Raw genomic sequence first — 12,576 nt, forward strand, 5'->3', positions numbered from 1 at the left:
CCTCAGGTAAGCCATCAACAGTGACCACACACATTTCCACAGTTACACCTTCTGCCTCCTGTTAACAAAGGATGAACTACCCACCTAAGAACAACTTTGCTGAGTATGTGTACAATCGTAGCCTTATACTCGCGCTTACTCAAGAACTTTGCTTCCACAACCCCCCCCCCTTTCTTTTCTGCACCATAAATTCCTTCCCTTTTTGCCAAATGATTCTCATCAACAAATATGTTGTATTTAAATAAGTATTTAATATATGTTTTTAAATATGAGTGTCTTTAAAAAAAATCACTAAACGTAATGTTCCCTTCTAGATATGCACCATTTCTCTGTTCCCTTTTATAACCTTCTAACCTCATCTCTGACTCCTCACTTCCCTTTCTCTTAACTGACTAATCCAAAAGTAATGAAAACAAATGTGTTAAACGTAAGTCATAAAAAGAGAAGAAACTAAAAAATAGTATAAAAGTTGATAAATAGTGAAATAAAAAAGATGTAGTTAGTATATAAAGCTAAATGTTAATTTTTTGGTGCAAAAATAAAGTAAATAAAAACCAATTAAGGGGCTTCCCTGGTGGCACAGTAGTTGGGAGTCCGCCTGCCGATGCAGGGGACACGGGTTCGTGCCCCGGTCCGGGAAGATCCCACGTGCCGCAGAGCGGCTGGGCTGTGAACCATGGCCGCTGAGCCTGCGCGTCCGGAGCCTGTGCTTAGCAACGGGAGAGGCCACAACAGTGAGAGGCCTGCGTACCGCCAAAAAAACCAAACCAAAACAAAACAAAAAAAACAAGAAACAGAAGAATGATAGATATCCTAATAAAAATGATAAAGGGGAGAGGGGAGACAATTATGTCCAAATCCATGTCATTATATTTAAACAGTCAAATAAAATGGTTAAGTTTTCTTAAATTTATTTTTATAAATTCCTATGACTGCAGAACATGCAAAAAACCCTACATAGATTACCATAGAAGAAATAGAATTGTCAACTCCTACCAAAACCACCTGCATACATCATAAATCTCATGGAGATTCAGAATGAAATTCTAATTACAATGCACTTTAATTTTTTCTAGGACCTAGATAAAGAAGGAAAGCTTTCATGTTTTAAAATGTAAGTATAACAAAGATACCCAAATTCCATAAAGCACAAAGGAAATTATGACTTTGTTTATGAATATTGATGCAAAAATCATTAGTAAAGTCTAATAAAAAAATTAAGCTTCACATATCTAAGTGGAAGTTATTCTGATAGTGCAAGGAAGGTTTCATTAGAAAAATTTCCTATTGGGAAACAAATTAATGTAATTCACCACATTGTTTTATATAAGGAGAAAAATCATGAGCGTCTTCATAGAAGATAGAGGCATTTCAGTATTTAAAATCCATTCTTCATTAAATAAAAAACTTACTAAACATAGGAACAGGTGGATACTTTTAAAACTTGATGAAGTATAACTACCTCAGTTGTTAATTGGGAAACACTAGAAGCATTCGTATTAGCATCAGAAACAAGACAAGGATGTCCACCATCACTACTTTTAACTTTTTTTTAAAATAACTTTCCACTACATTTAGATTCAAGTAAGAAATTGAAGTATAATAATTGGGAAGTAGGAAATAAACTTACTAGCAGATGAGTCAATTATGTATCTGGAAAAAGAATTATCTGAAAACTGGTTAAATGTCAGACAACATTTTATTGTAAATAATTCAGATAAACAAGATTATCAACCAATATATGCAGAAAAGTCATTTGACAGAATTCAAGAAAAATACCAGCCCTGAGAGAAAGAATGGGGAGATATGTCAAAATTTCTTGAAGAGTAATTATTAGGAAGTATTTAATATACTAAATTATTCTTTGTGGTGGAACATAGAGGCAGGCACAGGAATAATAAAGGGATATCTGCACTCATTTTTTAATTCAGTATGTTTCTGGGAGTTTTAACAGGATAAGAAAAGAAAAGTCAAATTATAATGATTTGTAGGTAAGGCATATAAAGGAAGCAGATAGAAAATCTGTTAAAACGTGAAAATGCCTTATAAGATGATTCCATACAAGATGAATATGGGACCTGAAAATTAGTATTTCTTGACAACATCAGTGAGCTAGCTGTTTCATATTGTCTACAAAATAACCACTTTCACACTATGAACAAAACCTATAAAATATTTAAGGGTAGCTTTAATAGGAAATGTGGAAACTCTATGTAAAGGAACGAAAAACCGTAAAACTCGATTGAAGGTTTTTAAATGGAAATGCACACCTTGACCGTGGAAGAAAAGACACTTTTAACTATGCTGTTTCCATGAAAATTAACACATAAATTTAATATGATCCCAATCAAACTTTCAATGAGTTTTGTTGGAAGAACTTGACAAATTGATGATCAAGTTTATGTTGTAAATAAAAGATACCAAATATTTAAGAAACTTTCAAAAGATCAGAATCACGAGAGGTAGGGGCACCAGGTATAGAAAACATATAGTTATGTCAGAGTTGTTTATTAATGCAGGAATAAAAATTCAAGTCAAGAGAACCGAATAGATAGCCCAGAAACAGATATAGTTATATATGGAAATTTAGTAGGGCTCTGATATCGAAAAATCCCAGTATTTTATTAAAATTTAAAAAGCTGGGCACTAGTCTAAGCTTTATTTATACTTATCTAAATGTAAAGTTTATTAATATAAATTCTATGACATGTATGTTGAAGGACATTTAAGAAACTAAACATTGATACCTTCTGAAATGGAATAGGGTCTTGGGTAGATGATACACTCTTTTTTTTTTAAGGCATACAATATGATGATTTTATTTTATTTTATACATATTTTATACATATACATAGTGAAATAACTACCCCAGTCAGGTACTTCATGTATCATCTCCTCACATAGTTACCTTTTTTGTTTATGATATAAGATAAAGAACCAATTTCATTCTTTTCATGTGGATACCTAGTTTTCCCAGCATCATTTATTCAAGACACTGTCTTTCCCTGTGGTGTATTTTTGGCACCCTTGTTGAAAATAGTTGACTGTACATATTTTGGTTTATTTCTGGGCTCTATTTTCTTCCATTGGTCTCTGTGTCTGTTTTTATGCCAATACCATATAATTTTGACTAATACAGATCTGTAACATGATTTGAAATCAGGAAGTGTGAGCCCTCTAACTCTGTTCTACATTTTCAAGGTTGCTTTGGCTATTTGGGGTCTTTTGTGGTTCCATATGAGTTTTAGAATTGTTTATTCTATTTCTGTGAAAAGCGCCATTGGACTTTTGATAGGGATTGCACTGAATCTGTATATCACTTTTGGTAGTATGGATATTTTAACAATATTAATTCTTCTGATCCTTGAACATGGTATATCTTTCCATTTGTTTTTGTCTTCTTCAATTTATTTCATCCATGTTTTATAGTTTTCAGTGTACAGATCTTTCATCTCCTTGGTTAAATGCATTCCTAATATTTTATTTTATTGTTTTTGATGCTAGATGATACACTCTTTTAATGTACATTCTTTGGTATACAGAGCATCTTCCCATGAATAGAGGATTGGTTAACACATTTTTCAGTACCAAATAAATAACATGCCTTTTTTTAAAAAGAATGTAGTAGACATTAATGTTGATGTAGAAAGATAGCCACAGAATATTGGGGAAAATGTGAGGAACAGAATATATAGCATGATCTTAATAAAACATAGGTATTGATATAAATCTAGAATGACATCCATTAAACCCTTAGCAGGAGTATAAAGTAGAAGCTAAGGTAAATCTTTTACTTTCCATTTCATTGGATGTAACTACTACTTCCAGTCAAAATAGAAAATATCAACCAGATAATCACATCCATTAGTTATTTCCTCACTCATACATAACTGTTCCACATCCAGACACATTCAAGGAGAGTGTTTCCACATGTGTCTTTATCTCCCAGCTCTCGAAGAGAGCTCGAAGTTCATTCAATAAAAATTAGTTTAGCAGTAACTTCTGGTGCATGGAGATGGTGGCATAGGGACTACTATGCTGCCATTAAAAAAAATGAAGTAGATTTAAACATGCTGATATAAGAAAAATGGCCAAAATAGAAAAAAAAACACAGGAATCTATTAAATAAATATAAAGGTGGTTGATTGAATATACATCTACTTTTGCTTCTTCCCAAAACCTCATTAAAATGACAGTAGAATTGTTTTTGTTTGTTTTAGTCATAAAACTGCAAGGATAGGAATAAGCAAAGGGAAAAAACAGGAATAAAATTTTGGAAATCAGAAGGCATGTAGACAAGTGGTAACCAATACACTGGAGAAAGCTGAATCTTAAGCTGTCAATGAGGGAAGCTAAAAAAGGAAACCTACTTCCTTCATGCAGCAGAATCAATCCTCAAAGACTCAGAAATGGACAGTATCGAACCAGGAACTAGGGTAAAGGAAGATAATTACACAAAATGCTGAGGCCTCGTCATTAGAGTTGACAGGTAAAATAGAAGACACCCAGATAAGCATGAATTTCAAATAAACAATAACTTTTCAGTATAAGAGTGTTCCAAATATATGGGATATATCTATAATAAAAAAACATTCATTGCTTACCTTAATTTCAGGTTTAGTTGGCTGTCTTTTATTTGCTAAATCGGGCAACCTTACTTGGAATGGACACCCCCTCCCCCCCAGGAATGCTTCTCTACAAAGGAAGGAGAGAGGTGTAGAGAGAATAAACACTGGCTCCTCCCATCTCCCTGCCCTGTGAGTTCCTAACAGTGTGTTCTATTAGCAGAATCTAACTGGAAGCCAGATGGCAAAAAAGCCTAGGAAATGTTGGGTTTTTTGGCCCCTAGTCACAGTTACAGAGCAAAGGATAGAATGAAGGGTCTGGGGATAACAGACTGTAAGTAAATAACCAGCAACCTCTTATATGAATGATGTAGAAATTTAGCTTAAGATACCTATAAATACGAAGGTGCATCTTGGTTAATTTCTTTCTATCCATGCTTTTGGTTGCCTACTTTGGTGCTCAGACATTTTCACTGCTTCTTTTGGGAGTGGGCAAAAAATAGCAATGATAAGTGAATGTGAGGTGTCATAAAACAAGTAACACACTGGAGGTCCACTTGGAAATGCCATACGAATGTGAAAGAAGGACTGTTCATTCTGATCAGGGGCCCTTTACAGAATGAGTGGCATTCGAATGGGACTTCATTTGCATGATGAAAGAGGAAGAAAGGGAAAGACATTCCCAGATGGACAATGAGATCAAAACCAGAAGTGAGGAAGTGTGCAGTGTAATCTGAGAATAGCCTATGTTGGGTGCAGCTGAGTAAAGATGATGTGTGGATGCGGGATGGGGATTGAGTCTGGTCCTGTGGGAAGAGCACCTTGTTGGAGGAGGGCCTTGAATACTCAGTTAAGAACTTGGTTTTTATTCTGCCATATAATGCATAAGGAATGGGAAATCATTCAAAGACACTGAAACCAAAGAAAAAGTTAGATGTGAACCAAGTGTATTTGAGGCCAGATTAATGGATGAGATTTCTCAGGAAGCAAGAATAGAGAAGTGGGTCTCAACCTTGTAGAACCCATGGCCCTTATTGATAAACAGATGAATACTCACAGATGCCTACCCTGGGGGATCTTTATGACACTCTAATCTACTGCTTTCTTCTGCTTACCCCAGCCAAACCCAATTTTGTCAACCTTTCTTCTAGTATTTTGAAAAAAAATAATAAACTTTTCTCTCCTAAATCAAAATATATATAATCCAAAAATGTTTTGCTTGTCAAATTATATTAATGCCACACTCATAAGCTATTGAAGTAAATTGTTATAGTTATTTCATGAACAATTTGGCACTGCGCAGTATATTTCATTGCAATTTGATGTGCCTATTTTTTCTATTCTTGTGTGTATGTCTGTGTGTGTGTGTATATATACACACTATATATATATATATATATATATATATAGGCTTTATTGGTACACCTGTATTTAGGCAGAATGTTATGGACTGAATGAGTGCCCCAAAATTCATATGTCAAAATTCTAACCCCCTCTAATTCTATCAGGATGTGATAGTGTTAGGAGATGGGGCCTTTGGTAGGTGATTGGGTTCTGAGGGTGGAGCCCTTATGAAAAGGATTAGTGTCCTTGTAAAGAGACCTCTGAGAACTTTCTGGTGAGGACACAGCAAGAAGATGGCCATCTATGAACCAACAACTAAGCAGGCCGTCACCGTACACTGTGTCTTGATCTTGGATTTCCTACCCTCCAGAACTCATTTCCTATGAGAAATAAATGTTTAAGTCACCAGGTCTATAGTATTTTTGTTACAGTGGCCCGAACTGAAACTGACATGATTTCTATAAATGGCATCACACTATACCTATTGTTTTCTTAACCAATGTACTTAAGGATCTTCCCCCACCCTGTATTTGTACATTACTTCATTGTTTTTAATGATCTTGTATTCTATAGTGTGAGCATGTCATTATTCATTTAAATATTACACTACTTGAAGAGATATATTTTTTTCTTTTTTAATTGGTTACTACAAGCTGTCCTGGAATTCATATCATTGATCTTTTGTACATAATGACGTATTTCTATAAGATAATAACTAGCAATAAAATTCCTGGGTCATATATATAGATCCCCCCATTTTCATGTAGACAGCCTAATGACAGTGAAGTCTTCTACAACTTATGCTGCATTTGTATCTTAAATTCTTTGAATCCAGTTATTCCTTCTCTTTAGTTTGTAAATGAGTTAAGGTGCAACAGTGTAAATTTCTCCCCCTCCATAAAAGGAGATTATGTGGAACATCCTTAATATCTAACAATAGGAGAATCTGTTGGAAAAACCTAAATGTCCAACAATTTGAGGACACTTGAAACATTTCAGGAAACAGAAGGGTTTATTTCAGAGTTATCTTTTCTTTAAAATATCAAAAATTTTTAATACTATTCTGCTTGTTTGACAATATTTTTGATTGATAATTTTAAAATACTGATCATGCTTGATGAAATGTAGGATTGGAAAAAGTTAATATGGGCCTTCTTTTGCTGAATTACCCATTTTAAAACAGCAACATTGGGATGTAATTCATATACCATACAATACCTCTACTTAAAGTATACAATACAGTGGTTTTTAGCTATTCACAGAGTTGTGCAATCATCACCACAATCAATTTTAAAACATTTTAATCATGATGTAGCAGGTGTCAGCACTTCATTTATTTTTACTGTTGAATACTATTACATTGTACAGATATACACCTTTCCATCCATCAGTTAATAGACATTTGGGTGAAAAAACTTCTCTATTTTCAGAAACCTTAAAAAATATTTGCTCAAGGATAGCTAACATGTTTAGAGGAAAGATCATAAGTTATTTTAGAATTCTTAAATTTCCAGTTGTTGTACATTTGAGCCATTCCAACATTTCTGTATTACAAATGGTACAAAGCAGGGATGTTTACCTAACATAAGTTAGAAATTAGGAAACAAAATGGTAAAAGAAATATATGACTTCCAGAAAATGGGCAAACGTGTGAAGTTACATGCAAGGGATATTATGGTATATCAAAATAGCCATTCAAGAAATACAAATAACTAGGAAACATTTGCATTTATTAAAATAAACCCTCTTTCAGCATTTTATTACAGGTAATACCTTTATAAGCAGCATGGGGATGAATTTTACCTTTGTAAAAAGAAATTATCTGAATGTGTCTTTTAAACAATAATGACAGTAGAAGCAAACACTCATAAAACACTTGCATATAGCCTGGAATTAGTCCAAGTGATTTTATATATATTAACTCATAATCCTTAAGACCACAGTCAGCTATGTAATTTGTGGGGCCCAGCGCAAAATGAAAATGCAGATCCTGCTGTTTACAAAACAGGAAGAAAGTGCTATTAATAATAGATACGAAAATATAAAGCTTTTTTCTTTCTTATAATTTTTTTTTAAAATTTGCTACTTAATGTCATTCTAAGTAAAAAATAAAAATTTAAATTATTAAGATAAATTTTAGCCTTCACCTTTATATTTTTCTATGTCCATTTTAAATGCAAATATGAGCATTTAACTCATATGACAAATCTCCAAAATTACGCTTTGTATTTCATAACTCATATGTGCATAGATATTTTGTTCTTACCAAACAGTGGAAACTCTGAACAAACCTAACTCAATTGTTTTTCTTCCATTTCTTAATACATGCACATCTTACCAAAATTCTATCTTTGGCTTATTGATGAGTAGGGAAGGCCTGAAAGGAAAAGGAACTGGAAGTTGCCCAACCTGTTCCTTTCCTTCTGTGTTTTACCATTTTCAGCATAACTGGTTGCCTAATATGAGAAGCAACATGAATAAAAAAGGCTGTGACAGGACTCCTTGGTCATCTATGTTTGTTTGTTTTTAACATCTTTATTGGAGTGTAATTGCTTTACAATGGTGTGTTAGTTTCTGTTGTATACAAAGTGAATCAGCTATACATATACATATATCCCCATAACTCTTCCTTCTTGCATCTCCCTCCCTCCAACCCTGCCTATCCCACCCCTCTAGGTGGTCACAAAGCACTGTGCTATGCGGCTGCTTCCCACTAACTATCGGTTTACATTTGGTAGTGTATATATGTCTATGCCACTCTCTCACTTTGTCCCAGCTTACCCTTCCCCCTCCCTATGTCCTCAAGTCCATTCTCTAGTAGGTCTGTGTCTTTATTCCAGTCCTGCCCCTAGGTTCTTCATGACCTTTTTTTTTTTTTTTTAGATTCCATATATATGTGTTAGCATACGGTATTTGTTTTTCTCTTTCTGACTTACTTCACTCTGTATGATAGACTCTAGGTCCATCCACCTCACTACAAATAACTCAATTTCATTTCTTTTTATGGTTGGGTAATATTCCATTGTATGTATGTGCCACATTTTCTTTATCCATTCATCTGTCGATGGACACTTAGGTTGCTTTCATGTCCTGGCTATTGTAAATAGAGCTGCAATGAACATTGTTGTGGTACATGACTCTTTTTGAATTATGGTTTTCTTAAGGTATATGCCCAGTAGTGGGATTGCTGGGTCATATGGTAGTTCTAGTTTTAGTTTTTTAAGGAACCTCCATACTGTTCTCCATAGTGGCTGTATCAATTTATCTTCCTACTAACAGTGCAACAGGGTTCCCTTTCCTCCACACCCTCTCCAGCATAAAATGTTTGTGGATTTTTTGATGATGGCCATTCTGACTGGTATGAGGTGATACCTCATTGTAGTTTTGATTTGCATTTCTCTAAAGATTAGTGATGCTGAACATCCTTTCATGTGTTTGTTGGCAATCTGTATATCTTCTTTGGAGAAATGTCTATTTAGGTCTTCTGCCCATTTTTGGATTGGGTTTGTTTTTTTTGATATTGGGCTGCATGAGCTGCTTGTAAATTTTGGAGATTAATCTTTTGTCAGTTGCTTAGTTTGCAAATAGTTTCCCCCATTCGGAAGATTGTCTTTTCATCTTGTTTATGGTTTCCTTTGCTGTGCAAAAGCTTTTAAGTTTTATTAGGTACCATTTGTTTATTTTTGCTTTTATATCCATTTCTCTAGGAGGTGGGTCAAAAAGGATCTTGCTGTGATTTATGTCATAGAGTGTTCTGCCTATGTTTTCCTTGAGGAGTTTTATACTGTCTGGCCTTACATTTAGGTCTTTAATCCATTTTGAGTTTATTTTTGTGTATGGTGTTAGGGAGATTTCTAATTTTATTCTTTTACATGTAGCTGTCCAGTTTTCCCAGCACCACTTAATGAAGAAGCTGTCTTTTCTCCATTGTATATTCTTGCCTCCTTTATCAAAAATAAGGTGACCATAGGTGCGTAGGTTTATCTCTGGGCTTTCTATCCTGTTCCATTGATCTATATTTCTGTTTTTGTGCCAGTACCATACTGTCTTGATTACTGTAGCTTTGTAGTATAGTCTGAAGTGCAGGAGCCTGATTCCTCCACCTCCGTTTTTCTTTCTCAAGATTGCTTTGGCTATTCGGAGTCTTTTGTGTTTCCATACAGATGTGAAATTTTTTGTTCTAGTTCTGTGAAAAATGCTAGTGGTAGTTTGATAGGGATTGCATCGAATCTGTAGATTGCTTTGGGTAGTATAGTCATTTTCACAATGTTGATTCTTCCAATCCAAGAACATGGTATATTGCTCCATCTTTTGGTATCATCTTTAATTTCTTTCATCAGTGTCTTATAGTTTTCTGCATACAGGTCTTTTGTCTCCTTAGGTAGGTTTATTCTTAGGTATTTTATTCATTTTGTTGCACTGGTAAATGGGAGTATTTCCTTAATTTCACTTCCATATTTTTCATCATTAGTGTATAGGAATGCAAGATTTCTTGCATTAATTTTGTATCCTGCTACTTTACCAAATTCATTGATTAGCTCTAGTAGTTTTCTGGTAGCATCTTTAGGATTCTCTATGTATATTATCCTGTCATTTGCAAACAGTGACAGCTTTACTTCTTTTCCGATTTGGATTCCTTTTATTTCTTTTTCGTCTCTGATTGCTGTGGCTAAAACTTCCAAAACTATGTTGACTAGTAGTGGTGAACGTGGGCAACCTTGTCTCTTTCCTGATCTTAGTGGAAATGGTTTCAGTTTTTCACCATTGAGGACGATGTTGGCTGTGGGTTTGTCATATATGGCCTTTATTATGTTGAGTTAAGTTCCTTCTATGCCTATTTTCTGGAGGGTTTTTATCATAAATGGGTGTTGAATTTTGTCAAAAGATGATTCTGCATCTATTGAGATGATCATATGGTTTTTATTCTTCAATTTGTTAATATGGTGTATCACATTGATTGATTTGCTTATATTGAAGAATCCTGCATTCCTGGGGTAAACCCCACTTGATCATGGTGTATGATCCTTTTAATGTGCTGTTGGATTCTGTTTGTTAGTATTTTGTTGAGGATTTTTGCATCTATGTTCATCAGTGATATTGGCCTGTAGTTTTCTTTCTTTGTGACATCTTTGTCTGGTTTTGGTGTCAGGGTCATGGTGGGCTCGTCATCTATGTTTCTTAAAATACCATTGCCTTCATTTTGTGTTTGGAACATGTTATGGTTTGAATGATATTTCTTTTTTTTTTTTTTTTTGCGGTACGTGGGCCTCTCACTGTTGTGGCCTCTCCCGTTGAGGAGCACAGGCTCCGGACGCACAGGCTCAGCAGCCATGGCTCACGGGCCCAGCTGCTCCGCGGCATGTGGGATCTTCCCGGACTGGGGCACGAACCCGTGTCCCCTGCATCGGCAGGTGGACTCTCAACCACTGCGCCACCAGGGAAGCCCTGAATGATATTTCTGTGTTCTTATCATGCCTCACCCAAATGGGCCTCACCTAGGCACCCTGGGGTTATGGGCTCTCTAGAAGTGGATGAATAGAAAAGGCTTCTGGAGCATTCTTTTTGTCACATGCTTTAGGAGTTACTACCAGACACCCCAATATTCAGCATTATGGAATTAGCTGGGGCCTCCTGAAACTGTTTTGGAAAATGTTAAGATTCAGATTTGGGTATTTTCATTTACTTGCCAGGAGCAAAACTGCTTGAAGCCTTTTAAAATTTTCATAAATTTTGGCAGAAAATGCATTCTAAGAAATCCATAACATGATGCAGTATGAAAACTGTTTCCTCCTGAAGGTCTGGATTTAAAGGTGGAGGGAGATAAATTAGAGATGAAAGTGAATGGATGAGGAGTGTGGACAACAAAAGACAAATCTTGGCTCCAGAATTCTCTACCAAACTTTCCTTTCCAATGGCTTGGAAGCTGTTTTAGCAAAGGAATGTCTTGGAAGGTACCAACGCATGTCCATACAGATTCCACTAAGGATATCATTGCTTTGTTGAATCAATAGTATTCTTGTTGTTGTCCATCTCAGAATTTTTCATAATGAAACAGGCTTTCTAGTACATTTATCAACAAGCATTCTTTGACAACTTATTCTATTACAGTGAAGGCTGATGGCACTGGGGCTATAATAATGACCAAGAATTTTTGTCTCTATTTTCTCACAAAAACCACTGGATCCATAATAACTCTTCCATAGTTGGATGCATGCTTACCATCTAATGGAAGACCAAGATTTCTTCTCTCAACTTTGCTCTTACTTTTTTTTTTCAGGCCCATGTGTAGAAATGTTAAATGCTGAACAAATTTTTCTTTAATACATTTAGACTTCTGCTGTGTGCAATTTGTTCCCATATGTGAACTGATCTCTTTCATTTTAGAAGCTACAGAAAAAAATTCCATGCACACACTTGCATTCACATCCTTGAAAAACACCTTGGAGCTTTCCACAGAGTTTGATGAAGTAGGGCATGCAGGGTTCCTTTGTAAATTCTATGAAATTTATAATACAAATCTGTTTTGAAAAAGTATATTGGCACTTGGTTAGTAATTATATTAATGCATCAAAATATAAATATTGATACTTAAGAGTCATACCTTGTAGTTTAATTTGGTAAAAATTGAAGTTTACTGAATCCCTCTGTCTTATGATGTGGGAATGGG

The sequence above is a fragment of the Leucopleurus acutus genome, assembly GCF_964270905.1.
Source record: "Leucopleurus acutus genome assembly, chromosome: 4".
Lineage (NCBI taxonomy): Eukaryota > Metazoa > Chordata > Mammalia > Artiodactyla > Delphinidae > Leucopleurus > Leucopleurus acutus.